The sequence below is a fragment of the Adiantum capillus-veneris genome, chromosome 26 (genome assembly GCF_014529385.1).
Source record: "Adiantum capillus-veneris isolate H3 chromosome 26, ASM1452938v2, whole genome shotgun sequence".
NCBI classification, from domain to species: Eukaryota; Viridiplantae; Streptophyta; class Polypodiopsida; order Polypodiales; family Pteridaceae; genus Adiantum; species Adiantum capillus-veneris.
Window position 1 is genome coordinate 92876949 of NC_140956.1, and position 25288 is coordinate 92902236.

Genomic DNA, 25288 nt, shown 5'->3' on the forward strand with positions numbered 1-25288 from the left:
TCTTCAATTTGCATCTTCCAATGTTGGTATTTTGTTGAACTTCTCAATCTTGAGATTCCCTTCCTCCGCCATAACTCCCACTCAATTCAAGGATTCCTTTCCTTGAGATAATTTAGCTACGAGCAAACCTTGCTCTTATACCAGTTGTTAGGAAATAAGAGGTAGTTAAATAGATATTTGAGTAGATTACTTAATGGAGAGAGATAGATTTCACACACAAGAGATTATAGAGTAGAGAGAGAGAGAGAGAGAGAGAGTACACACGATATACGTGGTTCACCCAATGTGGGCTACGTCCACGGGAAAGCATCCACTCAATGGCTTTAGGACTTCAAAACAAGAAGTAGTTTACAAAGGGATTATACCCTTAATGGAGCTCCCGCCTTGCTTCACTCTCACCACCTTACACTCACCTTGTTGCATCAACTTCACACTATGAAATGTGTGTAGAAATGGCCTCATTTTATAGGCCAAAAGGCCTGCCCTCTCTCATGAGAGGCAGCCATGTGTAGCCGCCCTTGTGTAGATAAGTCCAAATCGGACCCTCCAATCCGCCCATGTGTGGCCGTCCTTGAGAAGACAAGTCCGCTTTTGAATTCGGCCACCGGCCATTGAATTCCGACAACTGGCCATTGACTACCGACCACCGTCCAACCAACCGGTTGTTTTCCAACCACTTTCCGACCGCTATCCGAGCCATAATATTTCGACGAAAAGGAATATTCCCCTAAAGTTGCCTCTAATTTTTGGCCATGAAAACTTTGGTTTTTGGCGAGTGATTTTTATTTCCAGTGAGTGATTTTCCTTCATGACGATGGCTTCTCCTCATAATGGGGGCCTTACAAATGTGCGCTTTTACCACATAAAATTACAAGGGATAAATCAGGCTCCATACTTAACACCATGATGTGCCCATGATGTTACTGTTGAACCGAAGACGACGATGGGAGAGAGAGAGAGAGAGCGAGACAACTCCAAATATGCAAAACCCCAAAGTGTGTCTATTGATCACACAAGATGTGTTTATATATAGGGGACCAGGGTGCTATATATAGAGATACTATATATAGCTCAACACCCCTACTCAAATGAAGGTCCCTAACTGTGGATGAAAAAACCCTTGGGGACCCAAGGGAAAAATCCACAGCTCTATATATACCCACCGTTTTATTAAAATGTTTTAAATATATATTTACAATGCTCAAAGGAGCTACATCACTCCTGTTTTACAATGTGTCCTTTCAAGGGTCTTTAACAACCCTATTTATACAATTTAATTGATGTAATTTCTTCAATATCTTTGAGAAGCTTCGATATCTTTAAGCAGCTTGAATATATTTGAGCCCCTGTACACACTGCTTGACGTGACTCTCATCCTGTAAACAACATCAACTCAAGAAACATATCGAAACGTTAAGGTTAGAAAAACCACATCGCATTGTCCTTAGAGACGGTTCACGACGCCGCTCTAGAGACGACATAGAAACAAATAATAATGCCACATGTACATATAATAAGAAGATAACGAGGATGCAATGAGACGATAATAATCATAGCATCGATGGCGATGAGGGTGTAATAAAACAATAACAACCATATCATCACTGACGAGACGAGGGTGCAATGAGACATAGCACCATGGACGACGAGGGTGCGATGAGATGATAACAACCATAGTGCCATGAAATATTGACGCACAAATACCAATTAGAAGGGTTCAATTTAACGATGCACCGAGCTCAACATCAGGCTGCCAAGTACGCATAAACTTTGTGAGTAATGGGAGGTAATCTATCACATCATCGAGAAAAGTATTAGTAAAGTCATGACATAGAATTAAAAAAAATCATTAGTAAAGTCATGATCCAAAATTATTAATTGACCAAGAATAAGTGACAAACTCTACCAATGATGAGGTAGCAACGATATAATCAAGACGATTTGTATATACTAAGCTTTATGCAAATGCTATTTTACATTTCACCTAATCATAAATAATAGTATAAAAGCAATGAGATATACTAAAAGCACACGGTCTAGTGCTTACTTCCACCTAAGTATGGGAAACAACCCCCAAAATTCACTTTTAAAATAATCCTTAAGTATGGTGGCAGGACATGGCCGGCAACTGCACTAGCTTAGAAAAAACGATGGACGACACTGATTGAACTAACTGTTGAGCTATATATAGTATCTCTATATATAGCTCAACAGTTACCTCTTATGATACCTACATGAGAGGCATGTATTCTCTCTTTCTTAATGTATAGTCTCACAATCATTTTGAGTTTATGCTCTCTCTCTCTCTCTCTCTCTCTCTCTCTCTCTCTCTCTCTCTCTCTCACACACACACACACACACACACACACACACACACAGAGAGAGAGAGAGAGAGAGAGAGAGAGAGAAATGGGTAAGCTAAATTATATTGTGACAACAAGGTGCAGAATGTGGAGAGCGGATGATGAGGTGTGAAAGGGGCCATAATTAATTGAAGACTAGAAGGGGGCCATAATTAGTTGAAACAATCAATATTTTGCAAACAAATCGACAATGTTACGATCTCCTGAATGCAAAGACTAAGAGCTCAATGAAAAGCGCTTGTTGAGTTCTGCTTCTACACACGAGTAACACTTCAAATAGACATTCACACAAAGAGTAATCAAAGGAATAAATATATGCAAAATCGGAGCCGAACGGTGGTAATGCAAAACCAAATGCAAGATACAAAACACTAATTGAGAAATTGAACACACAATCAATGTAAAATGTGAGTGCCCCAATGCAAAATAAAAATTAGGGAATTCTAATTACAAAAATGCATAATGGGAAACCTAACTAGCATAACCTGGTGCTCTGATACTGGTTGTTGGGTTCGAAGGCAATAAGCTCAAGGTGGCTTAAAGGTGAAGGCATCCATAGCTTACACATCTAGAGAAAGAGCTACACACACTTTTGAAAAAGTGGACTAAATACATAAAAAGGCTAGTAATAATACATTTGCATATTATATGTACAACATAGGCTTGGGTTTTATTTATGCATAAAGTTGGAGTGTCTATTTGGCTGATAAATCTCCATAACCTGGTGCTCTGATACTGGATGTTGGGTTCGAAGGCAATAAGCTCAAGGTGGCTTGAAGGTGAAGGTAGCCATAGCTTATACAGTTAGAGAGAGAGGTACACACACTTTTGAAAAAGTGTAGCTAATACAGAAAAAGGCTAGTAATAATACATTTGCATATTGTACGTACAACATAGGCTTGGGCTTTATTTACGATAAAGTTGGAGTGGCTATCTGGCTGATAACTCTCCATGTAGCCCTTCTTAGAAGCTTACAACTCATAGGCTAAATGGAAATAGCAAAAGGTATGCACATGTAGAGGTGTCTCCCATAGTCACTGAAGAAGGACATGCCTCTCTGAACAACGATGATCCATCTATGTCGTTGATCATCCCGAGCTCAACCCTCGGAGTCTTCGAATACCCCATTGTCTGATCAAAAGGTAGAAATCACCATAGGATGAGCATCAACATGATCTCACATTAGACCATGTGGTATGGAGGGTTTGCTGTGAATCATCCTTAATAGCATAATGACGGGAGGCCTCTGTATATATCTCCACTCCTTACGGTCCCTACGTGAGATGCATACATACGAGTTGGTGTGACCAAAGTATCCACGAGGAGATTCATCCATGAGGAGAGATGAACTCAAGACCTGTTATTCAAGAGGGAAATGCCATAACGAGTCTATCACACTTGTGTGATAGAATGGATATACCATTTTCCAGGCCATGTACGAAAAACTAACTCTCTATTGTGACATAGCAAATGCACTACCAAGGGATCTCATTAGCCATGTGTTTAGGGAGTCCACACATGCTTATATATTGTCCAAACTTGAGCCTGATAAGACAAGAAAATCAAAAGGTTTGACATCTGACTAAAGTCCCCTCAAGCTCACTTGAAGCGATTGGAAGCATACATGGAGAGAGAGAGAGAGAGAGAGAGAGAGAGAGAGAGAGAGAGAGAGAGAGAGAGAGAGAGAGAGATGGGTAAGAGAAATTATATTGTGACAACAACGTACAGAATGTGGAGAGCGGATGATGAGGTGTGAAAGGGGCCATAATTAATTGAAGACTAGAAAGGGGCCATAATTAGCTGAAACAATCAATCTTTTGCAAACAAATTGACAATGTTACTATCTACTGAACACAAAGACTAAGAGCTCAATGAAAAGATCTTGTTGAGTTCTGCTTCTACACACGAGTAACACTTCAAATAGACATTCACACAAAGATTAAAAGTGGTTTTTAAGGGTTCCCAGTCATCCTTGGTTTCTTGTGGAAGTGCATTGTACCATGATCTAGCTTTTAGCTTCATGAGATGCTTAAAGATTCTAACCCGGGATTCATCCGTATCTTTGTTGCTCACTACACATGCTACTTCAAAGTCATCTAGGAAGTCTGTTACCAAATCCTCCCCCTTCTTTCCTTTAAATGTTGGAAATGCTACACTTGCCATGATTACTGAGAGAGAGCTAGAAAGACACACTGCGTAACTTGCAAAAGTTTTTTTCTTCTTTACAAGGAGGCGTGTATACCCTATTATACTAGGACATAGATTAAAACTTCAAACGGTACATTGCCTTGTACCAAAGGTAGGACAAATGGTTGATCTGATGCCAGAACCTCAAAAAATCGCTCCCCACCCAGCATGGTGTCAATGACGTGCTTGTAGTGAGCCTTCAAATCCAATATTACCTTGATTGAGCGTACACATGTTGGTATGTGTGATCTGTCTTGAGGTAGGTTGTACTGATTCATGTGAAGCTTAGAGGTGCTTAGTCACTGTCCAAGCTTGTGGGAGAGGGTGGTGTTCTTTCCTGAAACAAACTCAGTAGATCCCTAGTTTCTCTAGTGAGAGTGTGAGCCAATGATTCCGTTATCTGTGCTGCAGCATCAGGTGCGACTTGAAAACTGACTGTGATAATTACCTCGGTGACTTGAGTTACCCGATTCTCAAAGTAGAATAGTGTTGATTCTCTATTGTGTAGAGCTCCTTCCATTTTGTTGTTGTGGGTTGGTTGTGGGTTGTGGACATGGTTTCGACCTTCTCCTTCTTCTTCTTGGCACTTGGCCTATGTATATCCACTGGGTTTGGAGTGTTGGTTGACTCTCCCACTGCAAATCGATTACCGTTACACCTGGAACTCAAGCTTCTATGGAGATGCGGAGTTCGTCTAGTTGTGCTTGGAGCTCTTCTTCTTCTGTCGTCCAATTAGCAAATCATGCTAGCCATTCATCCATTCACAATAGTTTAGGGGTTTCAGTCTTGTAAACTGAAGGGTTTCATGAAAAGATCCTCATGGGGGCACCAAATGAACGGGAGCAAAGAGAACCCGAACCCCGACGGCCTCTAAAACACCGGGGACCGAATAGCGCGTCTCGAGCCTGTCATGGTAAAGCAAACAGGGGGCACCACCTAGCTTCAGCGGCTAGGACTAAAACAACACACCACCATAACAAAGTTTTCATCCAAGAGAGATGGATGCTTGGGAGTAATGATGAAGAGGAAAGGGAATGAGATCAAGTGAGAGAGAGAGAGAGAGAGAGAGAGAGTGAGGGAGGGGGTATAGTGGCTTAGTACTTAGGCACCACAAAAGGATGGTGAATCCGCACACCCTTCACACATACACAAGCTCACTCCAAACACAAGACTAGGTGGCGATTCCGCACACCTCACATGGGCAAAACATTGCAAGAAAACATACTCACAAAACCCCAAGCTTTATTTAGAGAATAAGGCGATGAAATGGGGAGCATAGGGTAGGGGAATGAGAAGGGAGAGCGTGGTAGAGCACATGGCGGATAGGTGGGAGTTGATGGCGAAGACTCGCACGAGGGTTATGGCCATCATCCTTCATTTAGTTTCCCTTCATCTTCCATAGCCCAAGGGTGTAGAGGTCATGCTCAAGACGAGCATGGTGATTGCGGTGATGGTGATGGTGTGGGTGTGTGTGTGTGTGCACTAGGCACACACAGTGCATAGTGTACTCTTTGGTGATGGTGTGTGTCTTTAGTGTGATGGTGACCCCTCTTTATATAGGGGAGGAGGGGGGAGAAATTCTAGAATTTAGAAATGAAGAAATCATTATCTACATAGTCCATGTGACTGTGGGCCCCACTTGTCTGGCTATGTGTATATGTGCCAGAATAGCAGTCTCATGAGAGAGAGACTAAGAGAGAGAGATGGGTTGATGAAAAAAAAGTGAGAGGTGACATGGAGAATAAAGTAATTACAAGAGGGGAGAGAGGGGAGTGTGTTCAGAGGTGAATATGTGTGCAGATGTGTGTGAACACAAGAAAAATCAGGTAACCACCGGGTGGGGATGGGTCTGTGGGCACCTTTTTTCAGTGAAACTGAGTGTGTGTGAGTGTGGGGGAGGTTATTTAGCTACAAGACAAGAGACATGGCACCCTTTAGAGAGAGAGGGGGGTATTTGGGTCATGGGATATGATAGGAGAGAGAAAGAGGGGGTGGGGTATACTATTTTGGAAGATAGGGTAAGTTGCATGTGAGTTAGGGTGCATTATTGGTGAGTTATAATGCATTATTGGTGAGAGGTGGGGTAGCTTGAGGGGAGAGAGAAAGGAGAAAGGACAAGGGGAAGAGAGAGGGGGTTGACCTTTTGAGTGGAGGAGAGAAAAAGGGACACCCGGCGGGGCAACAATGAAGAAAAAGGAGACAAGGTGGGGATGGGCTACCCCGCAGGCATGAGGTGGCCTATTTTACCTTTCTTATATATTTACATAATCATACTTTATTTTTTTCTTACTTTTTCCAATTCCTTTTATCACTCCCTCCCTAAGAGGGGGTTTTCATGGGGTGGGGACGAGAGAAGAGGGGTATGGGAGCTTGGCTTGTGAATAGCCCCCATCACTTTCCATTAAAGCTTGAGAAGGAGAGAGAGAGAGATTCTTCTTGCTCCACACATGAGATTGTGTGAGTGTGTGTGTGATAATGAATTCACAAATTCAATCCCCCTCTCTCTCTCTTGGTCGAACCCTCTTCCATTTTACTCATGAAGGCACCCCATTGGCCCATGCCAGGCTTAAACAATGATAATTGAGAGGCATAAGTGATAGCCTTCTGACATGTGTCCCCTTTTCCCCTTTTGTGATAACTTTAGGTAGTTCATTAATGCAACTAATCTCTCATTGGACCCCTTTGTCTCTTGGCCAATAGGAATCATGCAAGCCATTGGGCTGTTGAATGCTCATTGGACCCCTTGGGAGACTGTCCAATAGTTTTCTAGAGAGATTAATTCTTATTGGTTCTTTTATTAAGTGTTTTTAAATTAATTAAACTAGATTTACTCTAGCCTAATTATCATTGGTCCACCTCCATGGCCATCCAATAGGATTTGACTACACCTTGTGGGCATCTCCGCTAGGAAGCTGACATGTGTCCCTCATTCCGTTTGTGTAAAGGAAGCTTGTGAGTCTGTGTGTATGTTTCTCTCTCATCCCCTACTTCCAGGGCTCACCCCCTCCTATGTAGGACTCATGAAGACTTTTTGTACACACACAAAGCATCCAATTTTCCTAAGCTTTTACCTTTGGACTCAACCTTTGAATTTTGGAACCTTAGCATTTTGGAAGTCTTAATGGGCTGAACCTTAGGGTCTTTAAAGCCCATTGTTGCACATTTCTCTTTTGCAGATGGCCCCCCCTTTGGATCCCTATTGTGGTCGATCTGCCAGCTTAACCAATATTCTAGTTTTCCTCCCCGTGCACTTCCCCATATTAAATGATCAATTTAACATGAGAAATCATTTAGGAAAATTAGATATTAGTTATTATGCCATCCCCTTGACAAAATTGGATAACTCTAATTCCTTGTGATTGTTTATGTTTTATTTTGCTAAAGCATTAGGTTCATTTTGAGAATCTTTAACAAAAATCATGTACACGGAAATAGAGCTCTTTATTGACTTATTGAAAGCTTGAGTATGTACAATGGGTATGGTGTTACCCATTCCCTTAGCATCTATGTACATATCTTTTTCCCTAAACCTAAAGTAGATTCTCCTTTCAGGTAATTTAACATTGGCATCCATGTGATCAAACCATGGTGCCCCTAGGATTACATCCTCGTGCTAGAGAGGAGAGATAAATAAGTCCTCTTTCTCCACATAGCTTTGGACATGGAGCCTCAATTTCCCAATTAAGGGAGTGACTGAAGCTTCTTGCCCCTTGAAAGCACCGTCTGTAGGTAGGACATCTCCTATCTCATAGGCTTGGATGCCTAGCTTGGTGGCCAACTCTGTGGATATGAAATTGTGAGTAGAACCAGGGTCAAAGAGAATAAAAGCATCATGTTCTCTTACCTTTCCCCAAGCATGACATAGAGGAGTTCCTTTGTGGTGAGCTTCCTCTTCTTGGGTTTTGACCAAGGTAGCTTTGGGAGGCTCATGGAGGGTGTTCTTTTGGGGACAATCATGGTACGCATGCCCTTGCTCGCCACACTTGAAACAACAGTTATCCTTGCGATGATGCTCAAGCTCTTTAGGAGAGAGTTTATTTTTGCCTTTGTAAACTCCCTTCTCCTTAGCTTTATTGTTATTGGAGTTTCCCTTAGGAGACTTTTGGACATTTTCCTTCCCCTTAGGCTCATTGGAACCCTTGTTTTCCGTGGGCTTAGAATTTCTCTTAGCCCCTCTTTGGAAATTGATTTGAGAAACCACCATAGTATGGTGTATAACTGCGGATATGGTGCGTGGCCTTTGGGAGTTGACATACTCCACCATTTCTTCAGTTAAGCCTGCGCAAAATTGTTGCTTTTGCTCTCCAAAATCCATCTTTTTGAAGACACTGACTTTGAGTTGTAAATCCCAAAACTTGTCTACATATTTGTGAATGGATTCGTAGGGAGAGAGCTTCAAGCTTCTCCATTCGGTGAGTACTTTGTCTTTGGCATCGGTGGCCAAAAACTACTTTATGATGGAAGCTCTTAAAGCTTTCCATGTTCGTGGAGCTTCACCGTTGGCCTCTAGGCTAGACCACCATTGCTTGGCAAACTTTTGAAAGTGCATGTCTACATGGTGTAGCTTAGAGGACTCCGTGAAGCCCTCATCTCCAAACGCCACGTCAAATTGTTGGGTAAAGGCCAATACTTTGTCCGTAGCACCAAATGTGCCACGTAGGTAAGGAAAGAGATGCTCTTTCCTCCCTTTTTGAACTTCTTGAGCTTGGAAGACTTCTTCCACGCGGCATAGGATTTCCTATGGCCTCTTATTTTTTATGGTTCAAAAGTTGCACCATCACTTTCTTTAGAAGATGAAGAATTTGAGGAAGATGGAGAAGAGGGTGACCTCTTCCTTGCCTTTTTCTTTCCTTGGTTCTCTATCCGCACATCACTTTCTTCATAAGAGGAAGAGGGTGAGGAAGATGGAGATGAGGGTGACCTCTTCCTCGCCTTTTTCTTTCTCTTGCTTTTTATCATCCCTCTTTGAATTATGGTGTGGGGAAGTTTGCGATGGTCTTCTCCACTTAGGAGGTGATGGAGAGCGTTTAGCCCGCTGTCTTCGTGGAGCCATCTCTATCGAGGTGGCAGGAGACTCACTTCTTTCTCATTCCTTTGGTGGAGGCTCTTGCGTTCTCCTTTGGGAAGGAGATACATCATCAAGAACAAAATTTTTGAGCCCTTCATATGGATTCTCTTCTTTTTCCCAAATCGGAGAGAGGCATCTTTTGGAAGTCTCACAAGGAGGCTTCCTAGGTACTCCCTTGTCATGGTGGGGAGCTTGGAGAATCCCATGAGCATGAAGCTGTCGTTGCACTTCACTTTGGAGGGATGGATTGCCCATGGCTTGTTGAAACCTAGAAACAAGGTAGTTAACAAGCATAGGGGCATCATTAGTAGCCTGCTCATTAGCAAAGTCAAAGCTATCAACATTAATCTCACTCTCTTTACTATTGTCAGCCATTCTATCAACTTCTAGGTGTACTTTGGCACTTCAAGCCCTATTTTCTACTCCTCTTTTACCCCTTTAGAAAAGCACTCAATCTATTGTACCAAAGAGGGGGTCGTTCAACACCAAAACAGCATCGGCTCCTGTCAAGCTTCTAATAGCTCAATAGTGGTTAAAAGCCATAGGCAAAGCCTCGTAGGACTCCACTATTAAGAGCATAGCTCTCGACGGTGATGCCCCGTTAACTGCACGAAGGCAGGCGCACTACAAGGCTGAAAATTCCCTATTCTACTTACTCACATGCAATTAATAATACCAACCATTCATAGCTAGCTTGAGGACCTCCCTTGTTGAGCAAGAAAAGAGAAACCTTGTGCTCTGATACCAATGTAACATTTAATGTCCTAGTAACTTGTGTGTAGCGGAAAATAGGATGAACATAGTGAGCATTTTATTAGAATAGCTTCCTAATGAGAATAACAAGAGTGCTTGGGTGGAGAGAGCAACAAAAAGCATAACACCTAGTTAGATAGCATGAACAAGACTTTCAAAAGAGACAGAAATTAAGCTATTGACAACAGTTGAGGACCGGATTTTCATGGAGCCGGTATCCCCTCCAAAAGGATTTGTATTATGGTTTCTCCCATCAAGAGAGACATTGTACAATACAATTCTTTGTGTTCCTTCAAGACTAGCTAGTGCAATGAAGATGGAAACTTCATGCACTAAGCAGAACACTTATAAAACACAACATCAATTCCCTCACGGTCTCAGACCCAAGACCTCGCACACCTTCGAAGATGGTGAGAGCTAGCGGCGTATGAGAGTAGATTGAGAGGAAGAAGGAGTAGTCTTACGAGAAAGATGTACATCTCCTCACATAATCACTCATATTAGCATAGCATAGCTTAGTAGTTAGCATGGTAGAGGATATGAGCATGCACTGAAGCTTGGCTCTTGGTTGGATTTGCATCACAAAGTCAAGATTTGTTGGTGTAGGCCTCCCTTCTCACAAGCTTGGAGTAGGTGATAAGCTTTCCATTAAAGCTTGAGAAGGAGAGAGAGAGAGAGAGAGAGAGAGAGAGAGAGAGAGAGAGAGAGAGAGAGAGAGAGAGAGAGAGAGATGCTTCTTGATCCACACATGCGATTGTGTGAGTGTGTGTGTACTGATAATGACTTCACAAATTTAGCCCACTCTATCTCTTGGTCAACCCCTCTTTCATTTTACTCATGAAGGCACCCCATTGGCCCATGCTAGGGTTAGCCAATGCAAATTGAGAGACACAAGTGATAGCCTGACATGTTTCACCCTTTCCCCTTTTGTGATAACTTTACGTAATTAATTAATGCAACTAAACTCTCATTGGACCCCTTTGTCTCCTAGCCAATAGGAATCAGGCAAGCCATTGGGCTGCTGAATGCTCATTGGACCCCTTGGGAGACTGCCCAATAGTCTTCTAGAGATCTTAATTCTTATTGGTTATTTTATTAAGTGTTTAAACTAATTAATCTAGATTTACTCTAGCCTAATTCTCATCGGTCCACCTCCGTGGCCATCCAATAGGATTTGAGTACACCTTGTGGGCATCTAGGCTAGGGAGCTGACATGTGTCCCTCATTCCCTTTGTGTAAAGGAAGCTTGTGAGTGTGTGTGTGTGTGTGTGTGTGTGTGTGTGTGTGTGTGTTTCTCTCTCATCCCCTACTTTCAGGGCTTTCCCCCTCCTATGTAGGACTCATGAAGACTTTTTGTACACACACAAAGCATCCAATTTTCCTAAGCTTTGACCTTTGGACTCAACCTTTGAATTTTGGAACCTTAGCATTTTGGAAGTCTTAATGGGCTGAACCTTAGGGTCTTTAAAGCCCATTGTTGCACATTGCTCTTTTGTAGATGGCCCCCCCTTTGGATCCCTATTTTCCCTCCTTTGGATCCCTACTGTGGCCGGTGTGCCAGCTTAACCAATATTCTAGCTTTTTCTCCCCTAGCACTTCCCCATATTAAATAATCATTTTAACATGAGAAAATCATTTAGGACAATTAGATATTGGTTATTATGACAGATTCTTTTTTTTAGATTCAAATTATGTAAGCTTTGTATGTTGTGTAGAGATCAAACTTTCACTCATACAAGGTGTTTATTTTTTAGGAATCACTTGCTACGTACTCAGTTTATTGACTTGTGGAAGTGAATTAGTGATATAATTTAGAGATTTCTGTTGTGGGCAAAGTATACTCTCTCATGAGGTTATTAGTCTGCAAAATATAATAGAATAGAGGTCAGTTTTATTTAGGTAGGTTCAATTTTGACGTGCAAATATTTTCTCACCTCAAAGTGAACATAGATAGAAGTTTTTTTGTTCTGTGTAGAGCCATCGCACTATGCTCTCACTAGAATCAAAATTTAGGAATCTCATGTCAAGATATATTGATATTACATTATCTTTATTTAGATTGTTACCTCTATCATATTGTGTGATCGTACACGTGCACAACTGCAAATAGATAAGCTCTCAAAGATCTACCATGGAGTGTGAGAACTTCATGTTCACAGTTCAGATAGATATGACAATCGTCAAGATTTACAATTAATCCTCAAGTTCCAATGAGAATCAATTGCAAGATTTGATCAATATTATCGATTATTGTAATGTGTGAAATCCGTAAGCTTGCACTTTAGATAAATCGCTATAGTGATACGTGATGATGAGATTTATTTGTATTGTTTTAAATAAGTGATTAAGATTATCAATTATGGTAATGTGTAAAAGTCAAAAGCTTGCACAGAAGATGAATCCATATAGTGCAATGTGAGCATTATGATTGAAATGTTTTGTTTGAAGTGATGAAGTTATTTAGCGCATGAAAATATAATTTGATTGACATGAGTTTATTGAAGAATGATAAGACCTCATTGTTTATTTGTTAATTGATAATGTAGCACGGGTCTAATTGATAATGTGGACAAATTTTGATCACGATATTGATCAATAGAGCATTGCTTGTGTGGTTTGTTGCTTTGAATTAATTTTGACCTCAAAATTGACAGGTGGATTTGTTGATCCAGTAGTTTAAATTTATCTATCAACATGGTGAAAGGACATGAGTGGAGTTATGTCCATGAGCTGCGTGCTAGAAAGAATACATCTCCATTGAAATGCAAGACCTGCGACCACAAGTTCAGTGGTAATGTGATCAGAATAAAATTGGAGCATTTGTTTAAAATCCCTGGTAATGTGTCCGAGTGTACGGCTCCGCTAAGAGATATTCATGCTAGATTGTCAAAGTATGCTCGCATAGAAAAGCAAATTCTTGCAGAGCTAAAAAGAAAAGTGCTAATGCCAAACAAGTTGCAATGGATATTGAAATGTCTGTTGTCAATGAGAGGATAGAACATGTGCCTACGGAAGCAAATGATCACACTCCCTAATTAACTCCTTTCCATGGACATGCTTCAACCTCAGCAGCAACAAATCCTAGCTCAACTAAAGTTAGTAAAGCATCATCCAATGGCCAAACGTTGTATGAAGCGTTAGATAAGCAATGGATGCTTGAGTTGCACTTGAAATGGACGCAAGCTTTTGTGGAGTGCGGTATACCATTCAATGCTATGCGCAACCCTATATTTCAAGATGCTTTAATGAGCACATCCAAAATAGGGTTTGTGCTTCCTGATAATTAGAAGATGCACACAGAGTATCTAGATAAAGTGAAAGACATTATTGAATCCATCCTCAAGCGCACAGTGGTGGACTTTGTTCCTGCATATGGATGCACCGTAGCGTTGGATGGATGGACCAATTGTCAGAAGAAGCTGCTCATCAATGTGATGCTTATCAACTCTACAGGGTTATGTTCATAGAAGCCATTAACACCTCTTTGAAAGAGAAGACTAATGATTATCTAGCAAGGATATATGAGCGCGCCATAGCAAATGAAGGTGGGCCAAAGAATGTGACTGCAATTGTCACAAATAATGCATTCAATTACAAGGCTGCAGGGAGGGCTATCTAAGCTAAGTACCCAAAGATTACTTTGGTGCCATGTGTCGTGCATACTCTTAATTTGCTATTAAAAGACATTGGTAAAATGTCCGTCATAAAACAAACACTATTGGATGCAAATCATGTGGTGAAATTTATTAAAGAGCATCAATTTGATATGCTTTTTTTTTAATAAAATCACCCTACAAAGCTTTGCAGATATTTTGTGCGACAAGCATACTATGTTCGTGTCACCTTGCAAAAAGTGAAGCCTACTTTAATTGAAACAATAGCCGATAGACGATGGGAGGCTTGGCTCAGCAAGTATCCTAGCTACCAAGAGGCAGCTACAAGATGTGCACAACTTGTGAACTCGGAAGTTTTTTGGCACAGCGTAGAGAGAGTTGTCACCCTAGACAAACCATTTGTAGATCTTTTGCAAATAGTTGACAAAGACTCTTTCATCTTTGGTCGAGTTTATTGGTATATGTTAGAGGCATTATGCAAATTAAGAGAGCATACTAGATTTGGTGCAAAGGACAAAACTTCCATAATCACAGCTGCCAACAAGCGATGGGTGCAATTGTATGCACAGTTTCATGGTGATGCATTTGTATTGGATCCCTTCAAATGCACCAGAAATCGTCCAATAAAGAATTCATGAGTGACTTCAAAATAGTGTGCTCTCAACTATTGGGACAAAAGGATGGGAAAACTATTTTTCATCAGCAAGTTGATTATGCTAATAGAACTGGCATGTTCTAGGATCCATAGCATATAGATGTCATTGTATACACAAGTGCGCCTCTATGGTGGAAGGAGTATGGTGGGGAGAAAGTGGAGCTGCAACACATTGCAGTTAGGGTTCTATCTGTTGAAGCATCAAGTGGAATCTATGAGAGAAATTGGTCGGCTTTTGACTTTATGCATACCAAGAAACAAAATCGGCTTCACCCTAAATGTGCTACTGATTTGGTTTATGTTTTCTGCAACATGAGACTTGTCCACATTGCTTCAAGAGCATCACAAAAGCACTACGGTGTCTTTCAAACCCATGAAGCTATAGCTGTGGAACTAGACGATGATGATGACATGATATAAGAAATAGCTTCAAAATGCTCTAATATGGATGAAATAGATGATATGATTGGTGTGTTTGATGGAGATGAAGACGTATGACTAAAGGTCTATAAATTTTTCTCTTTGTGAGTACGTGAAAATTATGACACGTCGCCATGTTACACTACAAGATGTTCCTCTCTCTCTCTCTCTCTCTCTCTCTCTCTCTCTCTCTCTCTCTCTCTCTCTCTCTCTCACACACACACACACACACACACACACAAGTTAATTTTGCAATAAGAGTCATAACTATAGTTAGATACAATACAATACAATTTGTTTGATCGAGAATATAAAAATGGATAGCTGAGGGGATAAATGACGAGCTATGATTACAAAAAATGTAGCCCTTTGGGCAATCCGGCCATGCCCAATGCCAGAATTCTTGGGGCGGTCTGACTAATATACACGTCTCCCAAGGATGTCATAAGCATAGACTTTTTGTATAAAGTAGAGTGCCATTTGGTTATTGTTTGGTTATTGTATAAAGTAGAGTGCCATTTGGTTATTGTTTGGCATAATTCTCTCTCGAAGTATGAATCTTTGTAGCAATACTCGAGCGAGTCCTTTGTGCTACAAATTTGATAGCTTTACAAGAGCTGATTCCTTGGAATTGTCGTTGATTCAAAATAGTTGTTGGAGCACAAAGTGGTTTGGACATAGCTTCCTACACTCTTAAGGCTGAGAGGCCCACCTTGCAACCCGGACTCTTCCTCTTCAAATCGTGCATTAGCTTTGAGTTATTTCTCTTACCATAACGCTCTCTCTCTCTCTCTTCTTTGTACATGGCATGTGCTTCAGTGTGGTTAAGTTCTTCTTCCATATATGTCAATCAAGTGAATATGTCATCATTAAAAATATTGTCATGAAGTTAACAAGTCATCACTTTCAAATCTCCAAAGAAAAAGATAGGATAACTTAATCATGTTGCAAGAAAGAGACATAATATTTATCACCGTGTCATTGGAAAGAGACAAGATAATTTGATCAGTTAGATAATTTACAAGCACAATTAAAGAGGACAATAATCAAATCATCACTTTAATCATCAGTTGGTCATAAACTATAAATAATTACAATGCCATAGCCCACTCTATGGGCACCGTTTAGACAGAGAGAACGATCAAAAGCTTTAGGTCGGGTTGAGCGATTTTTTTGCTTGCCACTCTCAAGGTGGGTAAGTACATTGCTTTAAAAATCCATTTTGTTTTGCTCTTGTGGCACTGACATGCACTTCAAGAGTCGTTCACAAGTTTGACACTTAGAGAATATATCCATGGCTTTATTCCAGGGAGGGGGACTAGAAGATATGCATTCTGGGGCAGCCCATGGAAAATCTCTCTCGCTCTGCTTTCTAGTTTCTATTTGCAAGTTGCAGAGAGATGGAACGTGTCATCAAAACTAATATCTAAAACTCCCAAATGATTTTCTCATGTTAAGCTGATCATTTAATATGGGAAAGTACACCGACAGCTCTTGGCTATGGAATGAAAATCCAACCAAGAGCCAAGCTTCAATGGCATGCTCATCTCCTCTACCATGCTAAATACTAAGCTAAGTTATGCTAGTAGAGTGATTATGTGAGGAGAATAATTCTTTCTCATAAGATACCTTTTCTTCATCTCAATCTATCCTCATTCCCTGCTAGCTCTCACCATTTTTGAAGGTGTGTGAGGTCTTGGGATTGAGGCTAGGGACACTATGTGTATTTTTCAAGCATAATTTGGTGCATGAAGCTTCCATCTTCAATGCACCAACAAGTTGTGTCAAGGAACACAAGAATTGTATTGTACAAAAGTCTCCTTTGATGTGAGAAGCTATAATACAAAGCGTTTATGGAGGGGGGACTGTCTCAATGTAAATCCGGTCCTCAAGTGTTGTCAATTTTTTTATTTCTCTCTCTTTTTAGGTATTGTAATGCCAAATTAGCTAGGTGTAAATTGTTGTGTTGCTTTCTCAAATTAAGTACTCTCTCTATGCTCATTTTATCAATTTCCGCTACACACAAGTTACTAGTGCATTAAATGTTACATTGGTATCAAAGCTATTGGTTTCTCTTTTCTTGTTCAAGAAGAGAGGTTGTCAAGATTTCTACAAATGGTTGGTGTTATTTATTGCAAAAGAGTAAGTAGAATAGGGATTTCTCATCCTTGAAGCATGCCTACAGTTAACAGGGATACCATCGAGAGCTATGGTCTTAATAATGGAGTCCTATGGAGCTTGCCTATGGCTTAACCATTATTAATCTATTAGAAGTCTGACAAGAACCGATGCTATCTTGGCTCTGTTGAACCCTCTCTTCTATTCCTTGCAATTAATAATATTTGAGCCACGGGTATTGATGTTGGAGTGCTTATCTTTGAAGGTAAAGAGGAGCTGCAACTAGGGCTTGAAGTGCCAAAGTACAAGTAAAAATTTACACCTAAAATTTGCTAGTATGGTTGACAAGGGAAAAGAGATTGAAATGAATGTTGATAGCTTTGATTTTGCTAATGAAAGAGCAACTTGTTGGTTGCAGAGAAATGCACACAGCTTGGAGAAGATGAAGGAAGCTCAAGGCACACAACTGAGAGTGTATTACTTAGTGTGAAATGGAAATATAGATAGCCCTAGAGTGATGGGCATATATATAATGCACGAGGGGAAAAACCTCCTAAAGAGGAAAAAAATACCCCAACGGTCCTAGTGTGTTCACACATAGCACTACCACATGTATATGGTAACAAATCCCCCCTGGAGTGATGCGGTGAATGAGAGCTGGCACACATGAGTAAAGGGAAGTTCCATGCCCTAAGAACTTGATCAGTCCACAAATGGGAGTAAGCCCAAATATTTGTGGAAAACTTTGAGCTTCTCACGAGACAATGCCTTTGTGAAAAGATCTGCAAGGTTGTCCTGTGTTGGCACATAAGCAAAGTTGACCTCTCCTACTGAGAGCATCTCCCTGACATAGTGGTAATGCACCTCAATATGCTTTGTATGAGCATGAAAAACTGGGTCCCTCGCAATTTCCAATGAATCTTAACTATCAGTGTAGATAGTGTTGGCAGTGTCCTATCCAACACCCAAATCATCCATAAGGCGTCTAAGCCATACACACTCAATCGTAGCTGTGAAGACTGCCCTGTACTCAGCCTCACAACAACTAGAAGTGTCCACAGTAGGTTTCTTCTTGCTCAACCATGATATGAATGAATTGCCAAGCATGAAACAAAAACCACTTGTGGATACTCGTGTGTCAAAACAACCAGCCCAATCTGAGTCCAAAAAAGCATGTAAGTCTAGCGATAATGATCCCCCCTTGGGATAAAACAAGCCAAGATATAAAGTGCCACTCCTCTTGATAGCCTGCCAATTCTTAGACCCTGGGCTATGCATAAATCTGCTGACCTGTGAGATTGCAAACTGAATAACCGATCTCGTGTTGCATACATAAATGAGGCAGCCAATAGCAGTTTGGTAAAGAGTGACGTCAGCAAGATCACTAGCATCACAAAGACTCAATTTCAAACCTATTTCCATGGGAGTGGCAATAGGTTTGCAATCCTCAAGTCCAAATTTACATAGCAATGTCTTTATGTAACTTTTCTGACGCATGGCAATACCACCATCACACTGCTTAAACTATATGCCCAAATAATGATGCAGCATCCCCAAATCTTTCATCTAAAAGTAGCATTCAAATCAGCCTTAAATTCAACAATATGTCTCTTATTTGGTCCAATGATCAGTAAATCATCTACATAAAGAACCACAATGAGAAGTGCATCGCCCTCACGCGGACTGTTACGAAATCCTCGTTTGACCAAATGAGTGTCAGCCTTCTCATACCAAGCACGAGGATATTGCTTCAACCCATACAAAGCCTTCTTACATCTGCACACTTTGTCTTCTTCTCGTTTCATGACAAAACCGTGAGGCTGCGTTACATAAATCTCCTCAAATATGTCACCATTCAAGAAAGGAGTAACAATGTCTGATTGATGTACATCCCAACCAAAATGAGCTGCCAATGCACATCAAAAATGCATAGTAGTCATATGACAAGTGGGAGAAAAAGTATCTTCATAATCTATGCCTTTTTGTTGTGCATAACCCTTTGCAACAAGTCGAGCCTTATGGCGATCAATCTCACCATCTGGCTTGCATTTCAACTTGTAAACCCACTTCGTACCAATGGCCTTTTTTCCAGGAGGAAAATCACATAAAGTCCATGTGTCATTTTTTATAAGTGCATCATAGCTTGACTGCATGGTAGCCATCCAATTTTCTGAATTTTGTGCTTCATCAAAAGACAGAGGTTCCTCAATATTATGTAAGCTAGACACAGCCAAAGCATAATAATATGATGCATAAGATGCATGGCTAGAGCCTAAACAAGTATGACTAGAAAAAGGTGCATCCAGTTTATTGTCACGCAATGTATGCACCATCCATTTTAGCATACCTCTAGCCTGCTCATTTTCAGCCCTTTCCTCATCAAGTACATCATGTATATCTGCATGAGTAATAGGCTGATCTGTAACATTTTTGGAAACCCCCATAGGCTGTACATTTGCCTCATTGTAATTTACATTCAAACTTCACCCACTGAAAAGAGGCAACAAATTGTCATAAATGTCCTGTGAGCTTACATTACTGTCCCTACTACATGACAGCAAGGGCTGAACAGAATCTTCCACAAACACTACATCCTGTGAAACAAGAATACGCTTTGTTTGTGGATAATATAACCTGTAACCTTTGCTTTTAGCACTATAACCAACAAAACTACATTTGACAACCTTATAATCCAATTTTCCGCGTTGTGTTTGTGGCACCAAAGCATATGCCAAACAGCCAAAAACACGCATGTGCTCAATAGAAGGCTTTCTATCATGCCATGCTTCATATGGAGTAATAGACTGCAAAGCTTTCGTAGGACACCTGTTAAGTACGTAAGTGGCACACATGATGGCTTCAAGCCAAAAAGAATGTGGCAAAGCTTGACCATACATCGTGCCATTTCCGTAAGTGACCTGTTTTTTCTCTCAGCTACACCATTTTTCTGAGGTGTATAAGCCACTATGCATTGGTGTTTTATCCCACCAGTAGCCAAAAATGCATTAAATTCATGAGACATATACTCCCCCCCTCAATTGGAACAGAGGGTGCCCATAGCACATTTCAAGATATTTTCAGCCATAGCCAAAAATCGTTTATAGCATATAAAAACTTCGGACTTCGCTTTAAGCAGAAATACCCATGCATGCCTAGAGTAATCATCAATGAAAGTCACGAAGTACAGGTAATTTCCCAAGGACGGAGTTTCATGGGCCCACAAACAACACTATGCACAAGCTACAACTTGCATGTGGCCCTAACTGAACCATCCTTTGGAAACTTAGAACGCTGCATTTTACCCAGAATACAGCCTTCACAAACATGTTTGATAGGTGCTTCAAGAGGCGGCAAAGAAGCAACCATATCAGATTTCTGCAAACGCAGCAAACTGGCAAAATTCAGATGCCCAAAACGTGCATGCCACAGTTTTGCATCTGAAACAGCCCCTGAATCTACAACTGCATTTGTAAAATTTTGTCCACACTTGTCATACAAAGTGAGCTTATACAGCCCACGGCACAAAAGGCTAGATGCAACAATTTCATCACCAAAACTGAGATCATGAACTATACATCTGTCATCCTCAAATTTGACTACAAGTCCAAGTCTAGCAAGTGCGGATACAGACAAAAGATTCTTCTTGATCCCAGGTACATAAAGTGCATCAACAAGTGTGAAGGAACTGCCATTTGCAGCAGTAAGCACAATCTTTCCAACTCCCTGAACCGGATAAGAGGCATTGTTGGCACAAGTGACTAAATTCCCATGAGGGACAGACTCGAGAGAGGTGAACAATTCTCGATATGAGGTAATGTGCTTTGTAGCACCACTATCAAAATACCACACATGTGAATCTATATCAACTGACATGCATGCATCATGGATAGCAAGATTGTAAGTGCACTCTACACACTAAAAGTCCATTCTACATCAACATCAACATCACAATCTCCTTTCACAGAAGACTCAACAATGGTTGCATTTGTAGTGGAACCATCATTTGAAGTGGAACCACCCTCTTTCTTCTTTGCCTCTTTGGCCTTCAACTTAGGACATTGCTTGATCAAGTGATCATTAGCTTTACAATAATGGCAACGCATCTTCTTCTTGCCCATATCACCAGAATTTCCAGAGAAATTGCTACCAATAGAAGCATTATGAACATAATTTTTACCACTTGCAACAGAACCATAAGAAGTGGTTGCATTGCTATTATCACCCTTTCTTTGAGAAGCAATAAAAGCCTATTCAACTGCACACTGCCTAGTTCTGTTTTTTTCGGAAAGTGACTCTTGCAATAGCAATGTGCATAATGCATCAAACGTGACAACTTCAGGATTTCCTTGTGTCATAAGTCTCCAAGTACTAGCAAAAGTCTAGTAAGAATCTAGTACTTGGCATCAAGAACAGTCTGCACAAGGGAATTGTCTTAAATGACTTCACCTACAGAAATAAGTTGCTCTTTGACACTGACAACCGGTTTTCAAAACTGTGGCCGCAAGAACCAACCCCAAGAAGGGGAGAGTACATTACCAAGAGAAAAAACGATAAAAACATTTTTCTTTAACATTCACCACCCCTCTAGGCTTAGCCACTGGCGTGCAACCACCAATTTGGCCACACCTCTCTCCATTATCGCCAAAAGACAGAAGTCTCTCTCTCTTTTGCTCGGCTCCGCCAACTCTCTCTCATCTCACTTACCCTGCCTCTGCATGGCCTGGCTCAGTGGGCGCATAAAATGGGGTACCACTGTTTATATTCCCTTGGCGGTCTGCCACGCATTTGAAAATTCTCCCTCTCTCTCTTTCATTATTCACAAGCTCTCTCTCTCTCTCTCTCTCTCTCTCTCTCTCTCTCTCTCTCTCTCTCTCTCTCTCTCTCTCTCTCTCTCTCTCTCTCTCTCTCTCTCTCTCTCTCTCTCTCTCTCTCTCTCTCTCTCTCTCTCTCTCTCTCTCTCGTTCTCTCTGCAGAGGCGTCCCCTAGTCTCCCCCTGGGAGAGGGGCTGCCCTGTGGGGGGGCATTAACAGCCCAGCCCAGCCCCAGCCCCAGCTGTTCTTCGCATCCCTGCACACTCACAAGCATGAGCCCGCCTTGGCCTCGCCTGCAGGTTGAAAGTTTCACCGTAAGTCGAAATTCTTGCCCTGCATGGATCTCGGCTGACAAAGGTCTTGGCGGCACGAGACACCTCTACACAAAGGTTTTGTCTTCAAGAAACAATCTCGGCTACACGAGCCTCTGGCTTTTTTTTTGAGAGCACTAAGCCTATTCCAACAAACTCTCTACCTAGGGTTTGTTCCCACGGTAGCTGACCCTCTCCCAGAATGAACACTCCTAAGCCCGTCGCGAAGAGCCAACCAAGCTTCACAACAATCGTTGCAACCCCGATCAAGCTCACACAGATTGCACAACTCCAAGCAGCCCTCGACCAGGTAATGGAGGAGAATCGTGACCTCAAAGCTCGTCTTGGCAAGCTTGAGACACGCTTTGACTCCATGGTCGCGCTTGCCATCGACAAAGCAAAAGAAGTCGAATCAAAGGTTACTCAAGCCCAATTGATTGTCTTTGCCAAAGTCCAAACCTGCGTGACAGCAAAGCTTCGCGAACAAAGAATTCAAGAAGAAAATTCCCTCAAGGTTTGCATTGGTGGGCTCCCCTCGCCATGGTGTACCATCGAGGACACTCGAGGAAGCGATCATCAAGCTCAACGACATCCTTCAACCAATTAATATCAAGCCTGAAAAAGGTTTCTTGGATCAACGATACACACAGGCAAGTGCCACCCGAATACTGTCTTCTTACTTTCAAAGATAGAGGGGATAGGATGCAATTACTACGACAAGCCCGACTCCTCAAAGAGACAAAGATTTGGATCAACGAGGAGCTGACCACAACTCAATTGAAGATAAAAAAGAGCGAGCTCAAGAAGATGCACAAAGCCCACAAGCAAGGTAAATGGGCAGTCTATCGAGGTGGTAAAGCCATCATTCAAGAATTTCGAGCCCCTAAAAAGGCTCTGTCCAACCCTCCCTAGATCTTGTTTCCCTTTTTTTTTCCCTTATCCCAATGATTGGACCCTCAGTTCTTAATTAAAATGTATTTGATGGCTTCACTTAGAAGCAACAAGTCGATGTAATGTCTTTTGTGATGGTCCCATGGGTCATATATGACCTAAGTGGACGATAAATCAATCTATCTCTCTCTCTCTCTCTCTCTCTCTCTCTCTCTCTCTCTCTCTCTCTCTCTCTCTCTCTCTCTCTCTCTCTCTCTCTCTCTCTTTGTGTGTGTGTGTGTGTGTGTGTGTGTGTGTAGGAACCTGCCATGCAAATAATTCTCTCACTCTCACACAACCCTCACCCTGGCTCTACATGCATATTTGTATGTAGCAACATAAGATCAAATATATCTTTCAAGCAATGCTAAAGAGAACAACACAACATTAACCATTTTCACGTACCTGGATGGTTATCTCCCACGACGCTTGCCATGTCTGATAGGTCCTCTGCAGCCCTGCCATGTGATGGTTGAACATGGTGGGGAATCCTGGATGCCCCCAACTTGTCTTGGAGTGAAGGATAGTGTCGGTACACTGTGGCTCATAGCACCAAGGCTATGAGCATTATCGTTCACTTCTATAGAATACTCTGCAACCACATGCTCGCTCTCACTATCACTGGAAACTACAGCCCTCTTCTTTCTCTTCTCACGTTGCTTGTCAGCCGGTTGTGCTTGCGAGTCTTTCTTTGAGGTCTGTTTCTTCTTGTCCGGTTTCTTTGATGTCTTTGGAGATAGAGCATCCTCAATCACAACTGCTTTCTTTTGTGGTGCAGTATGCTCCGCTATTAATTAAAAAAGAACAGTTATTGAGCCCATGTTGTATTGCTACATGGCAAAGGTAAAAACTATATAGAATGATACCTATGTATAGCTCTTCCTCTTCGGGTGGGTACTCCTTGTCCGGGTAGTCCAGCCACCAAGGACACTTGAGCCACGCTCCCTTTGGCTGCAAGTCATCTATCCACTCGTCCGGATATAAGCCTGTCTCCTCTCTCTCCGACATGCACCATGCATCACTGGGGTGCTCGGGAATGGGAAAGACAAGAGCATCTCTCCACCATCTACAAGACAGACCACAATGTTTTGAGCCACCAAGAACAAGATTAGTGTGTCCTACTACATTCTTAATTTGTCAATTGAAGATGTCAAACATGTACAACAAGCATCATGCCGTGCAAGAAAAGTGGGGTTGCTCTTTGGGATCATGTGTGGACTTGATCCGAGCACTCCACTTCTTGAAGGCCTTCTCAAAGTGATTGCGTCTGTATCTCAGTAATGTGTGGGCAAGTGTGCAACCATGCCTACCTTCAGCCTTCTCATGTTGGATAGCAACATCATGATTCTCGGCCTCCATTTTCTCGACCATCTCAAGCACTCTCCTGCAGCAAATAATAAGTCACAAGCTAGATTATCAAAAAATTTCTTACTGGTGCACAGAATTACTAAATCTAACCTTTCCAATTGCCACCAATACACTTGATATCGATGCCACTAGATCCAGGCCTTCTCCGTCAAACCTTTGACATTCTCCTTCAAGGTTGCATCACCGCCTTGGAGCAAATCAAGCAAGCGGTACTTCCTAGCAAAGGAAAAGTGAGACTTTCTTTTCATTGCTACATAATAAAAAGAGAAATATATCGAATGATTAATATGAGATTTACTTACTCTTTCGGGCTAATGCGTGCATGTGCAACCTCTGCCACTCTCGAGGGTGTCATTTTTGTGGTCTTCTCGCCCCAACCTGTAAATGATATACATTTCTGAAAAAAATCATTGCCATTCTTTGGATTTGCAATGGTGGCTATCTCAAGGCCTTTGCGCGTAAAATATTGCTCCGTTTGAGATAGCGCTAGATTGATGCTTTCCTCGTATGCGCAGGTGCCAACTCGTAGTCAAAACTCCCTTTTAATGGCAACCCTTCTGTTTTACTACTAAACATATGATCGAACTCTTCCTATCATTTGCCAAGGACTCGATCAAAATACACATAATAAGATTTTGCAATCAAAACATATTCTCATTTAGCATTGGTTTAAAGCATACCTTCCAAATG